This window comes from Dasypus novemcinctus, chromosome 2 (genome assembly GCF_030445035.2).
Source record: "Dasypus novemcinctus isolate mDasNov1 chromosome 2, mDasNov1.1.hap2, whole genome shotgun sequence".
NCBI lineage: Eukaryota > Metazoa > Chordata > Mammalia > Cingulata > Dasypodidae > Dasypus > Dasypus novemcinctus.
Genome location: NC_080674.1, coordinates 107,407,842 through 107,428,059, shown reverse-complemented (window position 1 = coordinate 107,428,059; position 20,218 = coordinate 107,407,842). Strand labels below are relative to the sequence as shown.

Here is a 20,218-nt window from a genome sequence, read left to right as displayed (position 1 = left end):
GAGGCCAGAGAAACACAGCTCCCCTCCTATCATATTGGGATGTGAGGATGGAGACCCAGGTATCAGTCTGTGCCAGCCAAAAGTGCTTGCAGTTGCCCAGAGAGGCTGATGCAGGTTCCTGCAGCTTCCTTCCTGCCAGTGGTAGGGCTGGGGCCTAGTCTAGAGTTGCAATCTGAGCTGGGAGAAAGAAGCAGGTTGCTACCTTCACTGTGATTTTCAATCAGCACTGCTTCCCCTCAGGCTGGGGTTGGAGTTAAAATGGTTGTTACTAGCCTCTTTCTGACTTGGACATGTTAAAACTTTAGTTGTTCTTAGGATTATACTTTAGCCAGCCAAATTTACTAACCAGTAGTTTTGGGAAATGAAGATTCCAACTCAAGCCAAGGAATAGCTCCTGAGGTGGTTTGTGCTGCCAGTGGAGTAGAGGCAATGTTCTCCATGGTAGGGAGTGCTTTACTCACAAATCCTTACTGCAGATGGGCAGTCCCCTCCTTTCATTCTTTCCAGATGTTGTAGGTGTTCTTCTGGTCTCCTGGGTTCCCCCAATAGGTGATTTAGATACCTCTGGGTGATCACTAACTATCCTGTAAAATGATTGATTCTTGGAGTTCCTTACTCTGCCATCATCTTGCCCCTCTGAAACTTTATAATTTTTTTGGTCATTGATGATATTCAGAATCTCAATGTTTTCTTGGTATTGACAGTATCCTTTTCTCATCATATCCATAATTGGACAAGGGAATAACCAAAAGAACATTAAAAGTTAATTTTCCTTGGGAAAGTAGCTTAGCTTCTCGAGTCTTACTTTACTCATTTATAAAATGAGACTATCACCTATCTATCTTACAGGACTTTTGTGAAAATTAAATGAGATCATCAAAATTAAAGTGACTTAAGTTCTACAAAAATGAAGGTTTGTGAGTGATACAAACCAAATTAAATTATATATATATGTATGTAATGTACATATATAAAGAGTTTCTAAGCAAGATAATTTAATAATGCAATAAGTGTACTTTATTTCTGCAAGAAAGATTATTTAACTTCCTGTAATTTCTGATGAAAGTGAATAGGGTGGTCTTATTTGCAGTTGGATTTTCTTCCCAAGTAATAATCCTTAAAGAATTGGCACTAGTAAACATCTTGGAATCTCAGGTATTTCATTTCCTTTTTTCATGATTAATGCTTATCTTTAATTCCACCAGATATGCCAAATGAGTAAGAAGGATCTGATGACCATTCAACTCTCTTGGAAGGGGACAGAAAAGGTGAGCAACACACCATGGTCCACTTATCATCAATCAGGATGGGCAATACAAAGATATTCTATTTAATTGCTCTCTCATTTTGTGAGTGACCCAACTCAGAATATCATTCAACTCTTTAAGAGGTAGATGGCATCTCTATGCACTCATAGAACAGGTTGTTCCTTTCCAACCCCAAATCCTCTGCCTTAAGCAGCTGATGTCAGGATGGAATTAAGGTAAACAAAACAATTAATCCTCCAAAGTAGTCATTAAGTAGAACTTTATTATAACATATCACTACAAAATTCTGACATTTTAAATTATCAAATTAGTTAAGCTAATTTTCAAGGGACTGTTTGCATAGATAGAAAAGAAATGTTGAAGACTGAATGTTCAGATTACTCCAAACTCTCTTAAATGTTAATAGCCTGCTTACAAACCACTGGGGCCTAGAGGTTGCTACTGTTTTCGAGTTTAGAAAATGACAGCCACTAAGGGGCTTCCCTTATTTTGAAAGGTCAGAGGAGGGCCTCCTTAGATAGAAGTCTTAAGAGAGTTGGGAAGCTTCTACTATTAATTGGCCTGAAATTAATAATAGCAGAAGCAGCAGTCATCATTCATTCAGTGAAGCTTTGCTTTTCCTTACTAATTTATTCAAGTTCTACACTATATAAAATAGGTTATTATTCCACCTACAGGCTTAGAAACTGATGGTTAGAAAGGCTAAATAATAGTCCCAAGTTTATATAATAGTAAATGGTGAAGACAGAATTTGAACTCAGGCAGCCTAAGGTATACCAACAAGAGAAAAAAAGAGACAAGTAGGAAAAAATTGAAAGCCATTTTTACTCAGCCCTGCTAATACTCATTTCACACTTCTTCCAAAACCTACATTGTTCTTTTTTTAAATCTTTTTTTTTAAAGATATATAGATCACACAAAATGTTACATTAAAAACTATAAGAGTTTCCTATATACCCCACTCCCCACACTCCCCACTCCTCCCACATCGACAACTTCTTTAATTAGTGTGGTACATCATTACATTTGATGAGTACATTTTGGAGCACTGCTACACAGCATGGATTATAGTTTATGTTGTAGTTTACACTTTCTCCCATCCATTCAGTGGGTTATGGCAGGATATATAATGTCCTGCATCTGTCCCTTCAATATCATTGAGGATAACTCCAAGTCCCGAAAATGCTTTGCTGCCTCCAGGGTAGAGTCTAATCTCACACTTAGGGTCTCTATACTTAACCCCTCAATCTCTGCTTTCTGGCTTTATCTTCTACTCCTCTACCTACACAGAATCACGCTCTTTCCTTAGCATGCCCTACGCCCTGAATATTATTCTGCCTCCATGACTTTGATTGTGTTAGTTTTTCCTCTGAAACATTCTCTACCAGATGTCCAGATGCTGCCTGTCCCTTAAATGTCTGTTCGAATGTATCCATCTCTATTATAAAGCCATATCAAGTGGTTCCAGATAAACAAAGTTTTCCCTTTCTCTGAACCTCCATAGTTTTCTGTCATGTGGCACTGTCTTAGTTTGCCAAAGCTGCTATGAAAAATACTACACTATAAATTGGATTAAACAATGGGAATTTATTGTCACACAATTTAGGAGGTTAGGAGGCTTTGCTTCTTCCCCTGGTTGGTAACATTCTGGTCCTGGTTTGCTGCAATCTTCAGGCTTTTCTTGGCTTGAATCCCTTCTTCCAGGCACATGATGATGTTATTTCTTTACTCTCTTCCCTTCTGGTTTCTACTAATTTCCTGCTTCTGTCTGTGACCTTCTCTTTATAAGGCCTCTAGAAATTCAGATTAAGACCCACCCTCATTCATTTCAGCACACCATAACAAAAAAAAAAAAAAGATTGTTAAAAGATCCTAATTACAGTGGGTTCACACCCACAGGAACATGGATAAAGATTAAGAGCATTTTTTCTGGGGTTCATAACTCAATCTACCACAGGTACTTAACACCCTCCACCTTGGATTTTCTCTTTTGATGGGCATCTTATCTCTTCAGGGGTGGCAAGTCTGATATGTATAGAGTAGGCCAGCAGTCTGGAAACTCAAACAGGATTTTACCTTGCAGTCTTGAGGCAGAATTTCTTCATCTCTGGGAAATAACGGTTTTTGCTCTTCAGGTCGTTAACTGACTGAATGTGGCCCACCCACATTTTTTAGGGTAATATTTTCTTAAAGTCAACTGATGGTGGATGATAGCCACATCTATGAAATACCTTACAGCAACACCTGGATTAGTGTTTGATTAAATAACTGGATACTGTAGTCTAGCCAATTTGACACATAGGACTAACCCTCACATCAGGGGCCACCCAGGCCAACTATTTATCAGAAAGACCATAAGAGTTCTAAGGACAAGAAAGTTGAATCCATGCTATGCCATGAACACTACAGGCATTTAAATATTCAGTTTAACTTAATTATTTATACACATACACACACATTGAATAAGAACATTATTAAAGTCAAAGAAATTATGCAGAATTATGATGCTCATTTTCAATTCCTCCAGATGACACTAAGTAAATGACCTTTGTGCTAGTCTATTATAAATTCCTCTTTACTTACACTGTCCAAGTTCTGCTTAGCTCTTGCACATCCATCTTCTCCTGCCCTGTGAAGGTCAAAATTTTGAAGCAGGCCATGATTACTATTTACAGCAGAATTTATCAAATGTATAAATTGACACTATTCATCAGTCATGCAATCAATGGAGTAGGTTATGACCAGTATTTCTAAAACCATGGAATAGGATTTAATCGAAGAGAAAATATCATTTTCTATCACAATGATTCACGAAACTTTTGTTCCAATTTTATGAAAACACATAGAGGTCTATGTCACTGCGTTAAAATGTAAGACATATTTTTCACATCTTTGGATCACATTCAAAGTAGTTTGAGAAACTCTGATGTACAAAACCTTTAGTTCCTTCATATATGCTTATTCCAAACCTGACATATATGCTTATTCAAAAATTTAAGAATCGTAGAATCATAGTATTTCAAGGAGGTTCCAAACTTTCAATTATGTTTGTAATACTCCTACCACTTGCTGCTTTGTTATTGGGACCCAGGCTTCTGTGGTCAGCACTTCACAGAGATACAGTCCCATGATTATAGCATCTCAGCTGCATTACCATTTAATTTTTGTCTAGCTGTTTTAAGCACTCCTTCCTCTCTCCTTCTCAATAGATAGACAGATGATAGATATATAGATTATAGAGAGAGGAAGCTTTATATGCTATTTCTTATTTCTGAAGGTGTCTGTAGTATTACTGGCATGACTTATTTCCAGTAATTGTCACCTGAGTCGCAGAGGGAATGCGAGGACAATAAAAGGAAGTCAAGAAAAAGATTAACCAGTGAATTGAGGGGGAAAAGCAAGACATGAGAAGCAACATTTCCTGTAGAAACCACATTTTTTTACACTAATCCCACATTTTACTTTCAGCTGATAAATATACCTCTAATTTGTAATGTGTGAGTTGGAGAAATATCCTCTGTCAGCTCCTTTAAGTCTTTTCTTACAGTCTAGGAGAGTGTTAATATTTTGAAAAAATGTATCCTTGGCATTGCCTCTGCCTGCTAATATTTAAAAAGTCCCTGCATGAGTATACAGAAAGCCCCTTAGTCATGTTCCTCTTTATAGGCCCGAAGCCCCTTGTCATTCACCATTGACTAGATTGGTTTTTTTTTTTCCCCTTTTATCTCTTTTGATCCAAAGCTGAAGGTAACAAGTTATGACTGTTAACTATTGTTCTTGAGTAAATCACATCAAGGCCTCTGCGCACTTCTCAGAAAATATATTGTACATTACTGCAACAAGTGGAACACAGTTATTGCACAGTTCTTGGGAGAAATCTCTTGTCCAAATATTGTGCCAGCTTGCCATTTACTGCTGCTGTCTAATAATAGAGAGAAACCAGCCTGGTGAGGTCATCTCACATGAGGTAATGGGCTTATACATGGGTGTCTTCATTGCCAATAATTTCTACCCTATAAAAGGGGTAAGAAAACCTTCCTGTTGGTAGCTAGGTTCCTTGTTACGGAATGACTCCTGTCTACCATAAGACTTGCTCAAGTCTTAACTCCCAGTCCTGTGGGTGTGAACTTCTTTGTAAATGGTATCTTTAAGAACTAGCCTCTGGTCATACGGGTGAAGACTCATTTGTAAATAAGATCTTTGAAGAGCCTGTTAAGGAAAGGTCAAACTGAAACAGGGCGAGCCTTACTCTGGTGTGACTGGAGTCCCTATAAGCAAAGAAAATTTGGACTGGGAAATAGAAGCCACAGGAGGACACAGAAAGAGACAGCTCACTTGCTGTCACAGCATTTGGAATAAAACCTTCTATCCATCCTCAAAAAGGGTAGGGAGGAGGTAGGATATTCATATCTGCTCATACATATGAAAGAAGGAAATCTTACAAGCTGGAAAAAGTCAACACAAGCAGTAACATGTAAGTGCCATGTACTAGTATTTGGTGTAGAGAATTGAGACAAATGGAGAAATAGCCCACTGATATATATCTAGGTCCCCTATAGTCCTGACTATAGCACATTTCTTATTTTTAATTGCAAAATATATACATATAATTACGTCATATAATAATATAGTGCCTCAGCAATTCCACTCCCAGTAAAAGAATGAAAATATACGTCCAAATAAAAGCTTGTATGGAAATGTTCATAACAAATTATTAATTAATAAAAGCTAAAAAAAAGTTGGAAACAACCCAACACCCATCAAACTGAAGAATGAATTAGTAAAATGTGGTATGCACATATAATGGAATAGTATTCAACTGGAAACAGGAATGAAGTTCTGATACATGCTCCAGCATGGGTGAACTTTGAAAACATCATGCTAAGTGAGAGAAACCAGTCACAAAAGACCACAAATTTTATAATTCCATGAATTCGAATACCTCAGAAGAGCAAATCTATAGAGGTAGAAAGTAGATTAGGATTGCCTGGGGTTGCGGTGAGAATGGAAGACTGGGGAGAAAGGAGTTTCTTTCTATTTTTTTATTTTTTTAGGAGGAAGTGGGATTGAACCCAGGACCTTGTGCATGGGAAGCAGGCACACAACCACATGATCTACATCCACTTCCCACAGGGTCTCTTTTGGAGATGATAAAAATGTTCTACAATTAGTTTACGATTATAAGTTTTACAACTCTAAACAAGCAAAAAACCATTAAATTGTACACTTTAAATGAGTGTATTTTATGGTATGAAAATTATATCTCAATAAAGGTGTTAAAATTGAAAGAGAGAGAGAGAGAGAGAGAGAAAGAAAGAGAGACCTAACTCAAAGAGAGAAGCCATCCCCTGATTTTGGTAAGCACCATAGTACTGGGAAAAATAATCTAGCCATTTCTAAAATGAATGCTTTCCTAGAGGTTAGTTAATGAAATGGACTCATTTTAAATAAAATAAAAAATTTTAAGAGTTTAGTATTTCATCTAAAACCATCCTAAATTCTTTTTTTAAAGTTTCAAACGTCCAAAGTACTCGTTTGGTTTAAAAACAAAAATTTTGTGTCTTTTCTGACAGTCTATGTTGGTGCCAAATGTCACCATAAAGGAAACAAAAGTTGTCCAGCCATATTCAAAGGAATTAAAACTTCCCTTCACAGTCCCTTATTAACATATTGGCATAGGATAGTTGTCAGGTAAAGTGGCAATACTCCAAGTGTATTTTTTTTTCTTTTAGTACACTACACTAAAGTGGCTCCTGTCAGTTAGGATGAAGGAGGGGATTGGGGGATGGGGGATAAGAAGGAGCAGGAGGGAGAGAGCATTAATCATTTAATCATCATTGCTAACCGAAATTACCTAGAGCCTGTGTGGGATTCAGGTTACCTTAGAGCATCCACACCACACAAAACAGTCAAGGGTTTTGATTTTCCAGAGCCTTCTTCTAAACTGAGAAGCCCCCACCCTCTCGCATGCATGGAATTCAGGCCAATATAAAACCACTAACATGGATTCAAAGGACCACAGGGAAGAAATTATCTTTTAAAACCAGTTTTTTCCTCATTGTCACTTCAAGTTGGCTCCCTCATATTACCCTATGGGTCTGTATTTTTAATGTGTTTTGCATATGCACAAAGAAGATGAGAATTTAGGTTGGCTGCAGAAACTGCTGGCAGTCATTATTCTTCAGGAAGCATGCCTTAATAGCTCTTCTGAAGCAAATATTATTTAATTTCCCTCTAACGTAATATTGCAGGTATCTCTCTTTGATGCTGAAAATTTATTTCAAAATGTGTCCGCCAGGTAAAGAAGCTAAGTTCAGCACATAGCAACTCAAATTACATGTAGTGAGAAGATTACAAAAATGAAAACCAGGAAATCTAAATTCTATTACCTGTTTTGCCACTAATCATTAGTGAGTGACCTTAGCTTGCATCTTCTTTGGAGTATCAGTTTCTTTATCTGTAAAACAAGATAGCTAGACTAGAAGTTCCTTTTTTCTTTCATCCTCTGTAGTTGGCCTATATCTGCAAGGATATAGGGTAAGTGAAAAGATCCTAAGCTTCAAGCAATCAGTAATTAAACTCAAACCTCCAAGAGTTCGAGACTTTCTATTACTGTGCAGAAAATAAAACAGAGAACCAACGGTAATCTGCATATTCCTTCTATACAAGTCCTGACAAGGCATTCTCAGCTTACCTTTATCCTTATTTTCCCACTCCATCACTGCATCTTCATCTCTTTGTTTGCACAGTCTCCATAATCAATATTCTCCAAGACTGTTTTTCTCTTCTTTCAATGCATCCTTAGATGACTTCTCTAGAGGCATTTTTTTTTTAATGGCAAAGGAGTCCACAATTCTTCCCAAGTCAGTGGCTAACTTGAGCTTCAGCAGTAAAAAACAAAACAAAACAAAAACTACTAATCTGTAAATATTGTAATTTGTTCATTCATAGCTTTGCCATTTCACTTCTTTACACATAACTCCCGCTGATACATCCATCTGAATTTTTTGGTTGTTTGGTTTTGCTATAAGTCATTGAAGAGCATAGGACTTAGCTATCAAATTGGATATGTTAGCATATCTAGCTTAGCATACATATTTGGACACCTGGTTCATCATGATTCTGAAAGAGAATAACAGTAAAGTTAGGGACAAAATCATGAGGCAACAGACATTTTCTCTGGTACCCCAAGCATCCTCCTCCATCTCGCAAATGCCCTTGACCTAATTCCAACCCCCAAGACATCCAGTCCACCCTCCTACACCTCCCAACCCTACACTCATCTGGTTGGTGACAATCCCACATTCATTCAGACACTTTCCCCCAACTGTCTAGAAAAAATTGATCTAATAATGAAAATCACAGTAAGTTATTAAGACAGATTACATGGTAAAATTTCCAAGGACAATTCCAAGAACCAAAGAACCAGATACACTATCTTAACCCAAACATATAGATCTCCAAAAGTAGAATATCATGGATCTCCAGTAAGTGACAATTTGGGGGAGGGAAAAGGATCTCTTTGTAGGCCTTCTTATATTGCATAAACCTTACCTGATCTACTCATTCTTAAGGATGAGCTGAAGCAGGAGGGAGGATAAAGAATATAGAACTGCTAGATATTTTCCAGGATCTTCTTCCACAAACTTGTGCTGTACAATCTGGGTGGCAGGTTGAGCTGGCACCCTCGAAGGTGAGGCCCCAGCAAGCATGTCAGAAAAAATGCCAGTGAAACAGCGTTCATTTTAATCTGATAAAATCCACTGGTTGGAGGTTAGGTAATTGTATTTCACTGCCACATTCATACATGGATTTCATCAATATGAAAAATATTGAGTCATTAGGGGAATATTTCAAAAAGAGCAAGGATTCACAAAGTGTGCTTCATGGAACTTAGCCCCATAAGATTCTCCACCCCACCCCACACACACTCAAAAATAATTAAGCAAGCTTGGGAAATGGTACAAACTATATTTCTTTCTCAGAGAACCGTGAAGCACATTTACCTATTAAAGTTCTGGAGATAGCCTGCTGGAAAGAATCCCGGTTAATTCTCCATAATCCCCAAATACCTAAGGGTATTCGATCACAGAGACATTTTTTAATAACACCTATTAACTACCCTTAGAATAAATATTCTATTGTTACATTTTTATAAAACACATTCCAAGAAAATCAAAGAAAATGAGAGAGACAAACAAATTAACTGGAAAGCTCACTGTTGTTTCCAGAATTTAACAAAGAAATATTTTGCCCTAATGGCAATATTTGTTTACTGTATGTTTGATCAACTAAACTCTAAAATTAAATTAAAACAGTAAAATATTCATAACAATAAAGTCTCTTTTGTTCTATAGTAACTATTTACAAACAACATACTCTCTTCTGATCCTATTATTTATATTAGGGTAGTTTTGCTTCATTGTTACCATTACATGTTCTGCATTTGGAGTTCTACCATTTTATTCTGTCCAAAATCTGGAATGCATTGTTTGCCCTAATATTTTTAAACTAAATAACCAAGAGAGAGAATTATAAAATAAAATAATGAATAAAATAAAATTATTTGGTAACATTTCACCTCCTAGAATCCAACAATATTTTAATGACCTGCTCTGTGCTGTTTTTGTCACAGCTGGATTACAGCTATGAAAACATCTATCAAAAATGGGTGACTTTGCCTCAGGTAATTCAAGACTTTATGAATCGACCTCTAGAGGAGATTGGAATGTCTTTTTTAAGAGAAAAGGTCCCCAAAATCATCGCAGCTAATTGTGGAAAGAAACAAAAAGGTTTATCATTATAGCCTTTCAAATGAGTGTTCCTCCAATATATTAAAACTCTGTGTGTAAATCGTAATGTAAACTCTAGATCTTCGTTAGTAGCAATGCTTCACTATTTGTTCATCAATTGAACCACACTAATGTAAGATCTTAAAAATAGGGGAAAATGTGGGTATATGGGAATCCCCTATTCTTTGAATGCAACTTTTCTGCAATCTCAAACTTCTTTAAAAATAGTTTATTATATGAAAAAAAAAAAAACCTTTGTGATAAGATGTACTTTTGTTTTTGGAGCCAAAGAACCAAAATCTAATGCAACATTTAGGTAATAATTTATATAAGCATCATTAAGATCCCCATATTTTCTCTCAGGCTTTATATATTACTATCAACATATAGTATGCCTCCACCTCCATCTTTTGAAAGTATAAATACAATAAAGTTTTTATTTTATTTTCCCTTGGATATTCTTTGCTGTTTCACTCTGCTGTAGGCTGGCTATAATGCCTGTACGCCATGATGCAAGAAGCTGTTTGTGGTAAAATTAAGATCATGGGAATGAAGTTGACTCAATGATGAGTAAATAAGCTAAGCAAGGTCTTCACTGGACCATTTCGCAATCGACAGGCCCAAATAACTTCCAAGAGTTTCCAAGTGAGAGAAAAAGGGGAAAACACAAGTAAACCAAGAACTTTCTGCTCACAATCCTAAAAATAGATTTCAGAGAAATTTCAATAAGAATTCTAACGATTTGTTTCATTTCTCCATGGAATAATCCCTATGTCTATCCAGGTTATTGTGATGCATTTAAAAGCACTGTGCCTTCACTGAGAGAACGTAGATCCCAGACTTCAGGGCACTCAGCTATAAGACTCAAACACGCGGGAGCAAACCACAGGAAAAGGTTCTGAGAGGGCTCTGAACTTTTATATGATTCACAAAGAGAAAGAAATCTTATGTTTTCTTAAAATAATAGTATTTAGAGCTTCTTGGGGCCTTTTTGCTGATGAGGCTTAGGAGGTAGTTACCTGTTGAAGGTTACAGAGATAGCTCATGGCAGAAGTGGAACTAAATCTAAGTCCTCAGATTTAGTATCTCTCCCTACAGTGTTGTTCCCATTTATCCGACTATCCTCCTTGTGCTTAAGAATGTGGTGTCATTTCACAAAAATAATGCAGTCACTCACTAACCAAATTTGCCACAAATTTGGGCTGAGAACTGAAACACATCAACTGGGCAATAAACCATGTTATATTTCTGTAATCTCTTAGAAGGACATCATGTTCGTGCAAATTATATACTTTTCAAGAGAATATTAAATATGAAAAAGTATAGAAACTTATGCCATTTTTCCTAAACTCTTCATCTTCTCCCCACCAAAAGGACTGCAAGGTCTTCAAAAAGATAGCTACAGCTCGCAACTGTCACTCATCAAAACTCAAAGAAAGGAGGCTTGTGAGCATATGAGGATGTGCTACTTAGTTCAGTACTCAGGGAAGCTGTCTAAGTGAACTCATGCCACAAAAAGGACTTGCTATAATACTCTGACCAACTTAATACCAATAATCAAAAATATTCAATTAACAGTAACAGCCCTCTTTTCTGAAAACGGTCCCTTTGTTCCCCGCCTCCCCCACCCCTTGCCTTGAAAATAATGCGGCCTTTCAGCCAGTACACCATCAGTAATGTTCACGTTAGAAACCTGGGGCTCGTACATCCACTCTCCAGCGGTGCACACTGTTTTCTGGATCTTGGCCATGGAATGCAGAAACTGTGCCGTTACCAGGCAGCCGGTTACTGAGCACAGCCAACTGTAACCCTGGCACAGAGCTGTCCCCTGAAAGAAAAAACAATAGCAACTACCTCAGTACACCATCAGTAATGTTCACGTTAGAAACCTGGGGCTCGTACATCCACTCTCCAGCGGTGCACACTGTTTTCTGGATCTTGGCCATGGAATGCAGAAACTGTGCCGTTACCAGGCAGCCGGTTACTGAGCACAGCCAACTGTAACCCTGGCACAGAGCTGTCCCCTGAAAGAAAAAACAATAGCAACTACCTCAGTAAAATGTGAATACAATTTTTCCCTGAATCAAGCATTCATATAAATAGTTTGAAAGTAAAAAGTATCAATGTTCAAAATTCCAAGTCACTTCCCCAAAACTATTGCTATTCTTAACCTGGAAAGTAACAGAAGCCTAAACAATCCCAACAGGAGGCAAAAAGGTTTGTGCGTGAATAGTTTTATTGGAAGAGGACCCTTAGCTTTTATATAATTCTGAAAGGGAAATATGACCCTAAAAGAACTTTTTAGTTCTTAAGATTAAGAAACCTACATGCTTTCAATCTCCAAATGATAGAATAGCAAGGAGAGCATGCAGGACCAGGCTTCTACATATGCACTTAGACTGCACATTTTATTATGGTTAGATCACATTTTGACAACTCATGGAGAGCTCCCTATGAGCTTAATGGTCAATCAGTCAACATATCTATTAAGCACCTACTATGGGCCAAGCACTGGTTGCCATGAGTCTACTACCATTAAGGTAAGACAGAAATTCTTGTTGCAAACATGTACTCTGCAGCCCAAGGGCCCAAAATCAAATTGTGTCTTTGTCACTCTTTGGTTCTGTGACCTAGGGCAGGTACTTTAACTCTCCTTGCTCTAGCTTCCTCAACTCTAAATGGGGCTAGTTATAGTTTCTACTTCACTTGTTTATGAGAAGGAAATGACTAATCTCTACTGTTCCACATACCGTTCCAGTATGTGGCCCCAGTGAGCTCTCTATTCGATGATCACTATCATTAGCAAGAATTAGCCAGATGGTTATATAGAGACCACACATATCTGTGGACAGCTTGGAAGGCATATATCTGGTCTCATTCACCTCGCTACCTACAGGTAGAAAGGACAAAGGAGAGCACCACCAGGATTTCTAACTAAAATGGACTTAATAAAAGACCAAATGTAGTTCCAGGTTTTCCAGGTCATATGCTGCATAATATTGCCAATTGAGAGCCTTCTGTTGTCAAGACTCTACAAATCCCACTCCTTGGTAAACTTAGATTTTCTGTTAGCATTCCTAGTAGCTATACTCAAACACAAAATGTTCTCAAAAGGTCCCCCACAGGGCCTAAGTAGTGCTGGTCCAATCTCAATTCTTGTTCTGCCTCACCTGTTGACTTAATGTGCACACTATGGGGAAAATCCCTGGGTTGTTCTGTACTTGGGTTTCCCAGTGGTATTAAATTCAGTGAAGATAAATGTATAAATATCAAAGAACACAATGATTTGTTCCCTTAAGAAGGGAACACAAGAAACAATCAGTCTATTTCCTCATTTTTCTCACCCACTTGGCCTGAGAAAATTGTCTCAATGACCTCTTGCCTCTGTGTCACTTCCCAAGCTTCTTCCTAGGTTTGGAACATTATTTTTCCCCCTTTTGAGAACAAAATACTTTCTTCATAGAATTTGGCTGACCTAATAGAATCATGTTTTCTATCCTAACAAGCCCAGCAATCATATAAAGCTGATTTCAGTCACATTTATAATAGGATGTAAAAGTTCATGAAACTGTAAGGCATATTTTTTAAATGAGCCACTATTTTAACAATGCCTGACATGTTATATATTCCATGTTCATAATGCATATTTTACAGTTAATAAATCTCCTTTCATATGTTTCTAAATTTGTCTTTTTAAAATGGAATCCATTCGTGGGCAAAGAATATTCATTCCAGTGACTCTTCACAGACTATTAGCCCAAAGCAGATGAGCATACAAAATGGATAAAAAAAACTCTGAATATATTAGCATATGGATCAATCATTTGAACCAGAATAGGAGGAATCTCATATCTGTAGTTAGTGGTTTAATGTCTTCAGGGAGGCAAGAATGGGTCTAACTTGTTTGCTCTATTCCCGTGAAGTTAGTACAATGTCCAGCACCCCCAAAGCAACTGATATTCATTTAGTAAAAGCATAAATAAATGAATTCCAATTACTGACGTGATCACAGATGAAGTTTAAATCTCCTAATTTTGAGTTGAGATGCTGGTTGTATTCATTAGAAATTTAAGGATTACAATTTACAAAAAAAAAGAAAGAAAAAAATGAACTCTTGTAAAGAATTTAAGCATAAAGGTATTAAAATTATGAGGAAATGATTGCATTTTATGGAACCAAAGGCAAGAATGCACCTCAGAGACTGCCTTAACAGGGACTGGAGCATAAGAGGGACCCCAAGTTATTTTCTCTCTCTGCTCTCCTACTCTTGTGCATCTGCTTCATTCTTCTTTCTCCCTGCAAGCTGACTTTAGTGAGTATAGCAAATGAGTGCATTAACTGTGACTCTCAGACCAAAGTGATAGCTACAGTCTTTTTATTAGCATCCACATGGGTGGGTTATCTAACCTGCATATTCATAAAATCTATGTCCAGAAGGGTGGGGGAGAAAGACCAATTTTTTGTTGTAATCATATTTAGGATAATAACGTTAGGGTTAGCTATTCTACGTCTCACCTGTAAGTACCAGGGCCTACAAAGCAACACTTCTAGGGAAACCATTCTCAAAAAGGGAGTTCCTCTCTTACCAAGAATAAGACATCAGAGCTTTCATAGTTCAAAGGCACTTGCTTCTTCTGTAGATATAAATGCTATCCCTCCACTCTTTCCAAATGCTTGAAGGTTGTGTCTCTTGCCCTGGGTCATGGGACCCAGAGTGCTGCCTAAGCAGCTGCTGGGGAGAGAAATCACACCCATACTCATAAGGCAAGTAATGGACAATCTCAGCACCCACACAGAGTCTTTTACTCCCACCCCAAAGGGTATGTGTGATTGGTACAGTATGTGTAATAAAAAGGGGTGGGCGTTATATGCGGATCTCATATTTTTTTAATATAACATTTAAAAGAAAATGAAGAAAAAAAATGAAAAAATAAAAAGACTTTACAGTCCCACTGTTCAACAATAAAACGAGGCAAGAAATATTTAAAAAAAAAAAAAAAGGAAGCTTAATCTAGACAGTTTGCATAATTTGATACCGGGTAATACATTTGTTTTGTTGAATAATTCTATAATAAAAACACATAATTTGGAAAGGCTACTTTGATTGGTCTCTGGTTATAAAGTAAAAGTCAGGGGAGTAAACATAATGTGATTCATTCTAGCTCTTAGAGTCTTCCTATTTTTGACACTGAACACCTCTTGTTTATGATTATGAAGAATCTCTTGTGGAAACAGTACCCTCTCCCTTATTCTTGAGAAACTGCTCCCACCCCAACTCCTTTGATTATTATAGGACTGCCCATCACAGTTGTGACAGTTTGAAATTCTTTTATTAGTCCCAAATAGAGAAAGATTATGTTTTTGACTAAACCATTCCTCTGGGTCTCAGATGCTTTTGATTGAGCTGTATCAGTAAGGCGTGAGGCAGTTTGGGTTTCTGCCCTCCTGCTGGATTTCATATAAACGTAGACAAACATGAAAAGAAAGCTGCCATGTAAGAGAGGGGACTGCAGAAAAACAGAGAAATCCTGAGAACTGAGAGGGTCCCAGAGTCTGGAACCACCTAAGCATAGAGGCATGGAAAGAGGTCCCAAGAGGCTGGGCCCAGACTGAGAGAGGAGGCCCCATAAGAGACAAGTTTTATGCCTGGTTGCCCACAGCTTAGCTCTGGAAAATGGTAGATTCTGGAGGAGAAGGCAGAGATTGGTGGCCATCTTTACCATGTGGCAGGACACCAGAATAAATAGTAGCTGACCTTGGTGAGATAGCATCTCTGATGGTGCTTTGACTTGGACATTTCATGATCTCGGAACTACAAACTTTTATTCCAAATAAATCCTCTTTATAAAAGAAAACACACTTCCAGTATTTTGTATCAGAAACCTTGTGGCAAACTAAGACAATAGTATACACTACCCACTTACCTTATCCTCAGCCACAGTGAGGAACACAAGACTTGGTTGAGCAACTCACAATACTAAGATGCCCTGGCCCAATGACTGGTCCACAAGGTAACCACATGAACTAGACTAGGTCAATCAGATTCCCTCTCAAGAATATTCTGACATAAAAATGGACATGTAGCTCTTTCTGAGTCCCCTTGGATTTTGAGCTATACGAATATTTCTCCAGAGATTTCAGCTGCCTTATACTCCATCAAGAATGAGCCAAGTCAGAGACTGAGTCTAGAATTTTAATATACAGGAGAAATAAATCTGATGGTACCAAGTTCTCAATTTTAGTTCTTAATTACTCCTGAACTTCTTTGGTTCCTACAGCTTTTCCTCCAATGCTATCAGTTATTTCAATTGCTTTCTAACAATACTCCTCCTTTTCAAAATTAAATTATCACTAGTTAAGTTTCATTTGTCACAAAAGAATCTTGAGTGATGTATTAGTTTTCCAGCACTGCTATAAGAAAAATAACACAAACTAGTTGGTTTAAACAACAGGAATTTATTGGCTTATGGTTTTGAAGGTTAGAAATCCAAAATCAAGGTATAATCAGGACATGCCTTCTTAAAGTCTGTAGCATTCTGGTTTTGGCTTGCTGGCAATCAGTTTCTATGTCTGCCACATGGCCATCTCTCTCTTTCAGGCTCCTCCTATGACATGCTTCTGTGTCCAAAATATTCTTTGCTTTTAGGACTCCAGTCATAATTCATTAAGGCCCACCATGCTTCAGTTTGGTCTTATTTTAATATGATCGTCAAAGATCATATTTACAAATGAGTTCACTCCCAAGGAGTGGGAGTTAAGACTTGAATGTGTTTTGGGGCAGTGGGGAGAACACATTATTAAATATACCACGAGTGATTAGGTTGACCACATGATTTAGCTTCCAAATCAGGACATTGTGAGATGAGACACTATTAGTAATTATGCCGGGACAGCAGATATATACAGGGAATGTCCCAGGCAAACTGGAACATATGTCACCTTATGAATAATGCACAAATGTATTTTCTGCTTCCTCATGCACATGGAGGAACATGATTTTAGCTGAAAGTTTCAGGTCCAGCTCTCTGCAAAAGAATGAGTTGTCTCTTTCAATTCCAATCTTAACTAATTGGAAGAGATCGAGGAGGTGGGGTTACACTGCAAGAAAATGGATTCTGGGAGCCCTGCAGCTCTAACTCTGCGTTCGTTTGGAGTGCAGTACAGAGAGGAAAGGTTACATTTCCAGAAAATGAAAATTTTGAAAAGCCAGATACTGGGATTTTACCTTATTTAGATATGTATATCTAAATATTTCCTCCAAATCATGGGAGGTAAACTAGAATTCAAAGGATTCACTACCATCTAATGAGTTAGCCTGTCATAGTTCCAAAAATACTTTGCAGAAGATATGAGATCCTAGATCAGAGACAAAGAACTTTATCACAGCAAAAGTTTTCACTGCACATTTTAGCTGTTAAACTGTACTCCATGACACTAGTTTCATCTCTGTCACCAACTATATTGTCCACAACTAGTTGTGGGACTTTTCAAACATTCAAACATTTATTCTCCTCACTTTAGAATAAATTTAAATAATTTCCGAGGTACCTAGTCTGAAAAGTACTGAATATCCCTTTAAAATTTCTTGAACTACCTCTCAGAGTAACCAAAATGAAAACTAGAAAAGTTACTTACACTTGAGCTGCTTTTCTTCCTTGGTGTTGCTTCTAGCAACTAAATCAGTACAGCAGTGACTTCCAATTCAAGGTAACTGAAAAACTCCAGAAGATTTCTCCCTATGGTTTCCTTCCTTTGTGATGTTTAAGCATCAGTTTTGCACAAATCCAGTTATTTCACTATTTTGTTAAGACCCATATGTCTGAAGTTGTTTTGTTGTTGTTGTTGTTGTTGTTGTTGTTGTTGTTTTGGTGCAAGGCATACTCAACCCAAAAACAGATTTTAAAACTAGTTTACTTCAACACCAGTTCTTGAAAAAGTATTGTTTTTTTCTAAGCTCATAAGAGAGAGCAGAATCAATTACCACATACTTTAAAAATGGGACCATGTAATACAGTAAGTTACAGGGTAGTTTGAGAGTATGACAAAGGTATGTTTTTTATAATTAAAATTAGAAAGATAAAACAAGAGAACCATTTTGGCATATTTTATTCTAATAGCACTGCATTCAAAACTTGACCTTTCACAGAGCTCCACTACTGTATTGCTTTGGCAGCAAAGAAATTAAGTGTTGTAGTTGTGAATGTGAGTTTGATACTGGAATCCTCTTAGGTGAATTCCATTGAACCACACCAAATCCTTAATTTTGTTAAAAATCCCTCTTTCAGACTTTCCAACTGATTACACATCTTTGCCCTTTGTACTTCATTGGTTTCTCAATGTGCAGATATAACTAAAATGGTTTGCTCAGTGAATCTGTTCAATTGTAGTCACTGCAATTATTACTTTATTTTTAAATGATCCATGTCTTTTTCTATGCTATAAAATAAATTAGAATTTTGTTCCTGAGAGTTTTACTCTATCTTTGCAACAAAATAAGGTAATATTACCCAATACTTTTCTATACTCTCATGGATTTTTTTATTCTAGTTTCTCCCACCTTCTTCTGGAGTGTTAATTACATGTGAAATCTGATACTAATTGGACCAATATGGTTATACATAGTCCTAGTTACTTCAACATTATTATATTTACTGTGAATTAGTTAATTATAGGTTGGTACAAAAATAAACTGATGGTGTTTTCAGGTTCCCTAATACTTACAAGAACATATTCCTGATCTTTTTAAAGGAATCATTAATGAGAGAGAGAGAATGTATGTGTCTTTTTAGGAATTTTGAAGCACTGAAGTAATCCAGACTTTTTATTCCATTGAAAAATTTTAATTGAACATGAAGTCCATTGAAATTCAGTGGCAATATTGGAGGCTCCCCTTCCATTGCAGTTCTATAAAAAGAAGTTTCATTAAAAACTGGAGATTCCTCTTTTCCCCTACAGCATCTATTTCTGTGTAAGGAATGTTCATAACTGTGGTTTTTACTTCAGCAAAATCTGATTACATATATATAACAGCTTAGAATCATGTGTACATTAGGAGTTCAGCTACAGAAGTTATAGGTGCTAATCAGTACATTGCTAAAAAGGAAATTTTTTAACTTTTTACTGAGAATGAGCAAACATGTCATGTTAAATATGATTATTGCTCCATCATGTCCTGCTTCAAAGTCTAATGCTTCAGAAACCAAATAAAATAATGTGGTCCCTTGATAAACCTATGTGAGATTTAATTTTTGTTCCTTATGTGCATTAGAATAAAAGGCCATTATCCATCTCAACCAGAAAGATGGTGGCAGAGTTAGGAGGTCCTAGAATCACCCCCTACTACAGGGTAGTTAATAAACACACAGAGCTCTCTGAAGCTGGCTGAAGCACCTGTTTGGGGGCTCCAGGAGTCCAGAAGAGCATCTTGACACATTCTTGAAGGAATGGAAGGAGGAGAATGGCCATCTGCAGAGAAGACTTGCAAATAGAGTGCTCCATGCCATGGAGGCTGGTGCCCATTTTCCACTGGAGGCACAAGCCGCCTTGGGAGCTGTTCCATGACTGGAATTGAAAGCTCCACATCTGAAAAATGAGGGAGGAAGAAACGTTGGGCACTAACTTCAACTACTGATGAGTAAATTCAGTGGGCTAAAGTATAATCATGAGAACAGCTATAATTTGAATCTGTCCAAGTCAGAAAGAGACTGGTAGCCACCATCTTAACTCTGCGCCTGGCATGAGGGGAAGCATGGCAGACTGAAAAATCACAGTGCTGGTAGGGACTGGCTTCTTTCCATCCAGATCAGATTGCAGCTCTAGCCTAAGCTCCAGTCCCACCTGTGGGAAGGAGGAAGCTGGGGGGACCTGTGCCAGCCTCTCTAGGAGATTACTGGCCAAGCTATGGAGGCAGGTGATTGTCCTACTTTAGCCGCACAAGTTGCCTCAGGAGTTTTTCTGTTGCTTGAATTGGAAGCCCCATTTCCCAAAAACAGGGAGGGAGGAGATGGTTGGCCACTGATTTTGGCTACTGACTAGTAGATTTGGCTGGCTAAGGTATAACCCCAGGAACAGCGAGAGTGTGAATCTGTCCAAGTCAGAAAGAGGCAGGTGGCTGCCATTTTGACTCTGCCCCCAACCTGAGGGGAAGCCAGTACTGAA

General features: G+C 37.6%; 1 long non-coding RNA gene across 1 annotated transcript in view; it reads right to left on the bottom strand.

The window, feature by feature from the left end:
• Positions 1-2,836: 2,836 nt before the first annotated feature.
• LOC105744561 (uncharacterized) overlaps positions 2,837-20,218 on the bottom strand; it is a 63,279-nt gene continuing 45,897 nt past the window's right edge. Inside the window, exons 6-11 of the long non-coding RNA XR_001117588.4 lie at positions 14,647-14,789; positions 8,823-11,888; positions 7,963-8,390; positions 7,658-7,725; positions 3,852-3,897; positions 2,837-3,061 (exon numbers count right to left, since the gene is read on the bottom strand). This is a non-coding gene — a long non-coding RNA (uncharacterized lncRNA). The remainder of the gene's footprint in view (positions 3,062-3,851; positions 3,898-7,657; positions 7,726-7,962; positions 8,391-8,822; positions 11,889-14,646; positions 14,790-20,218) is intronic.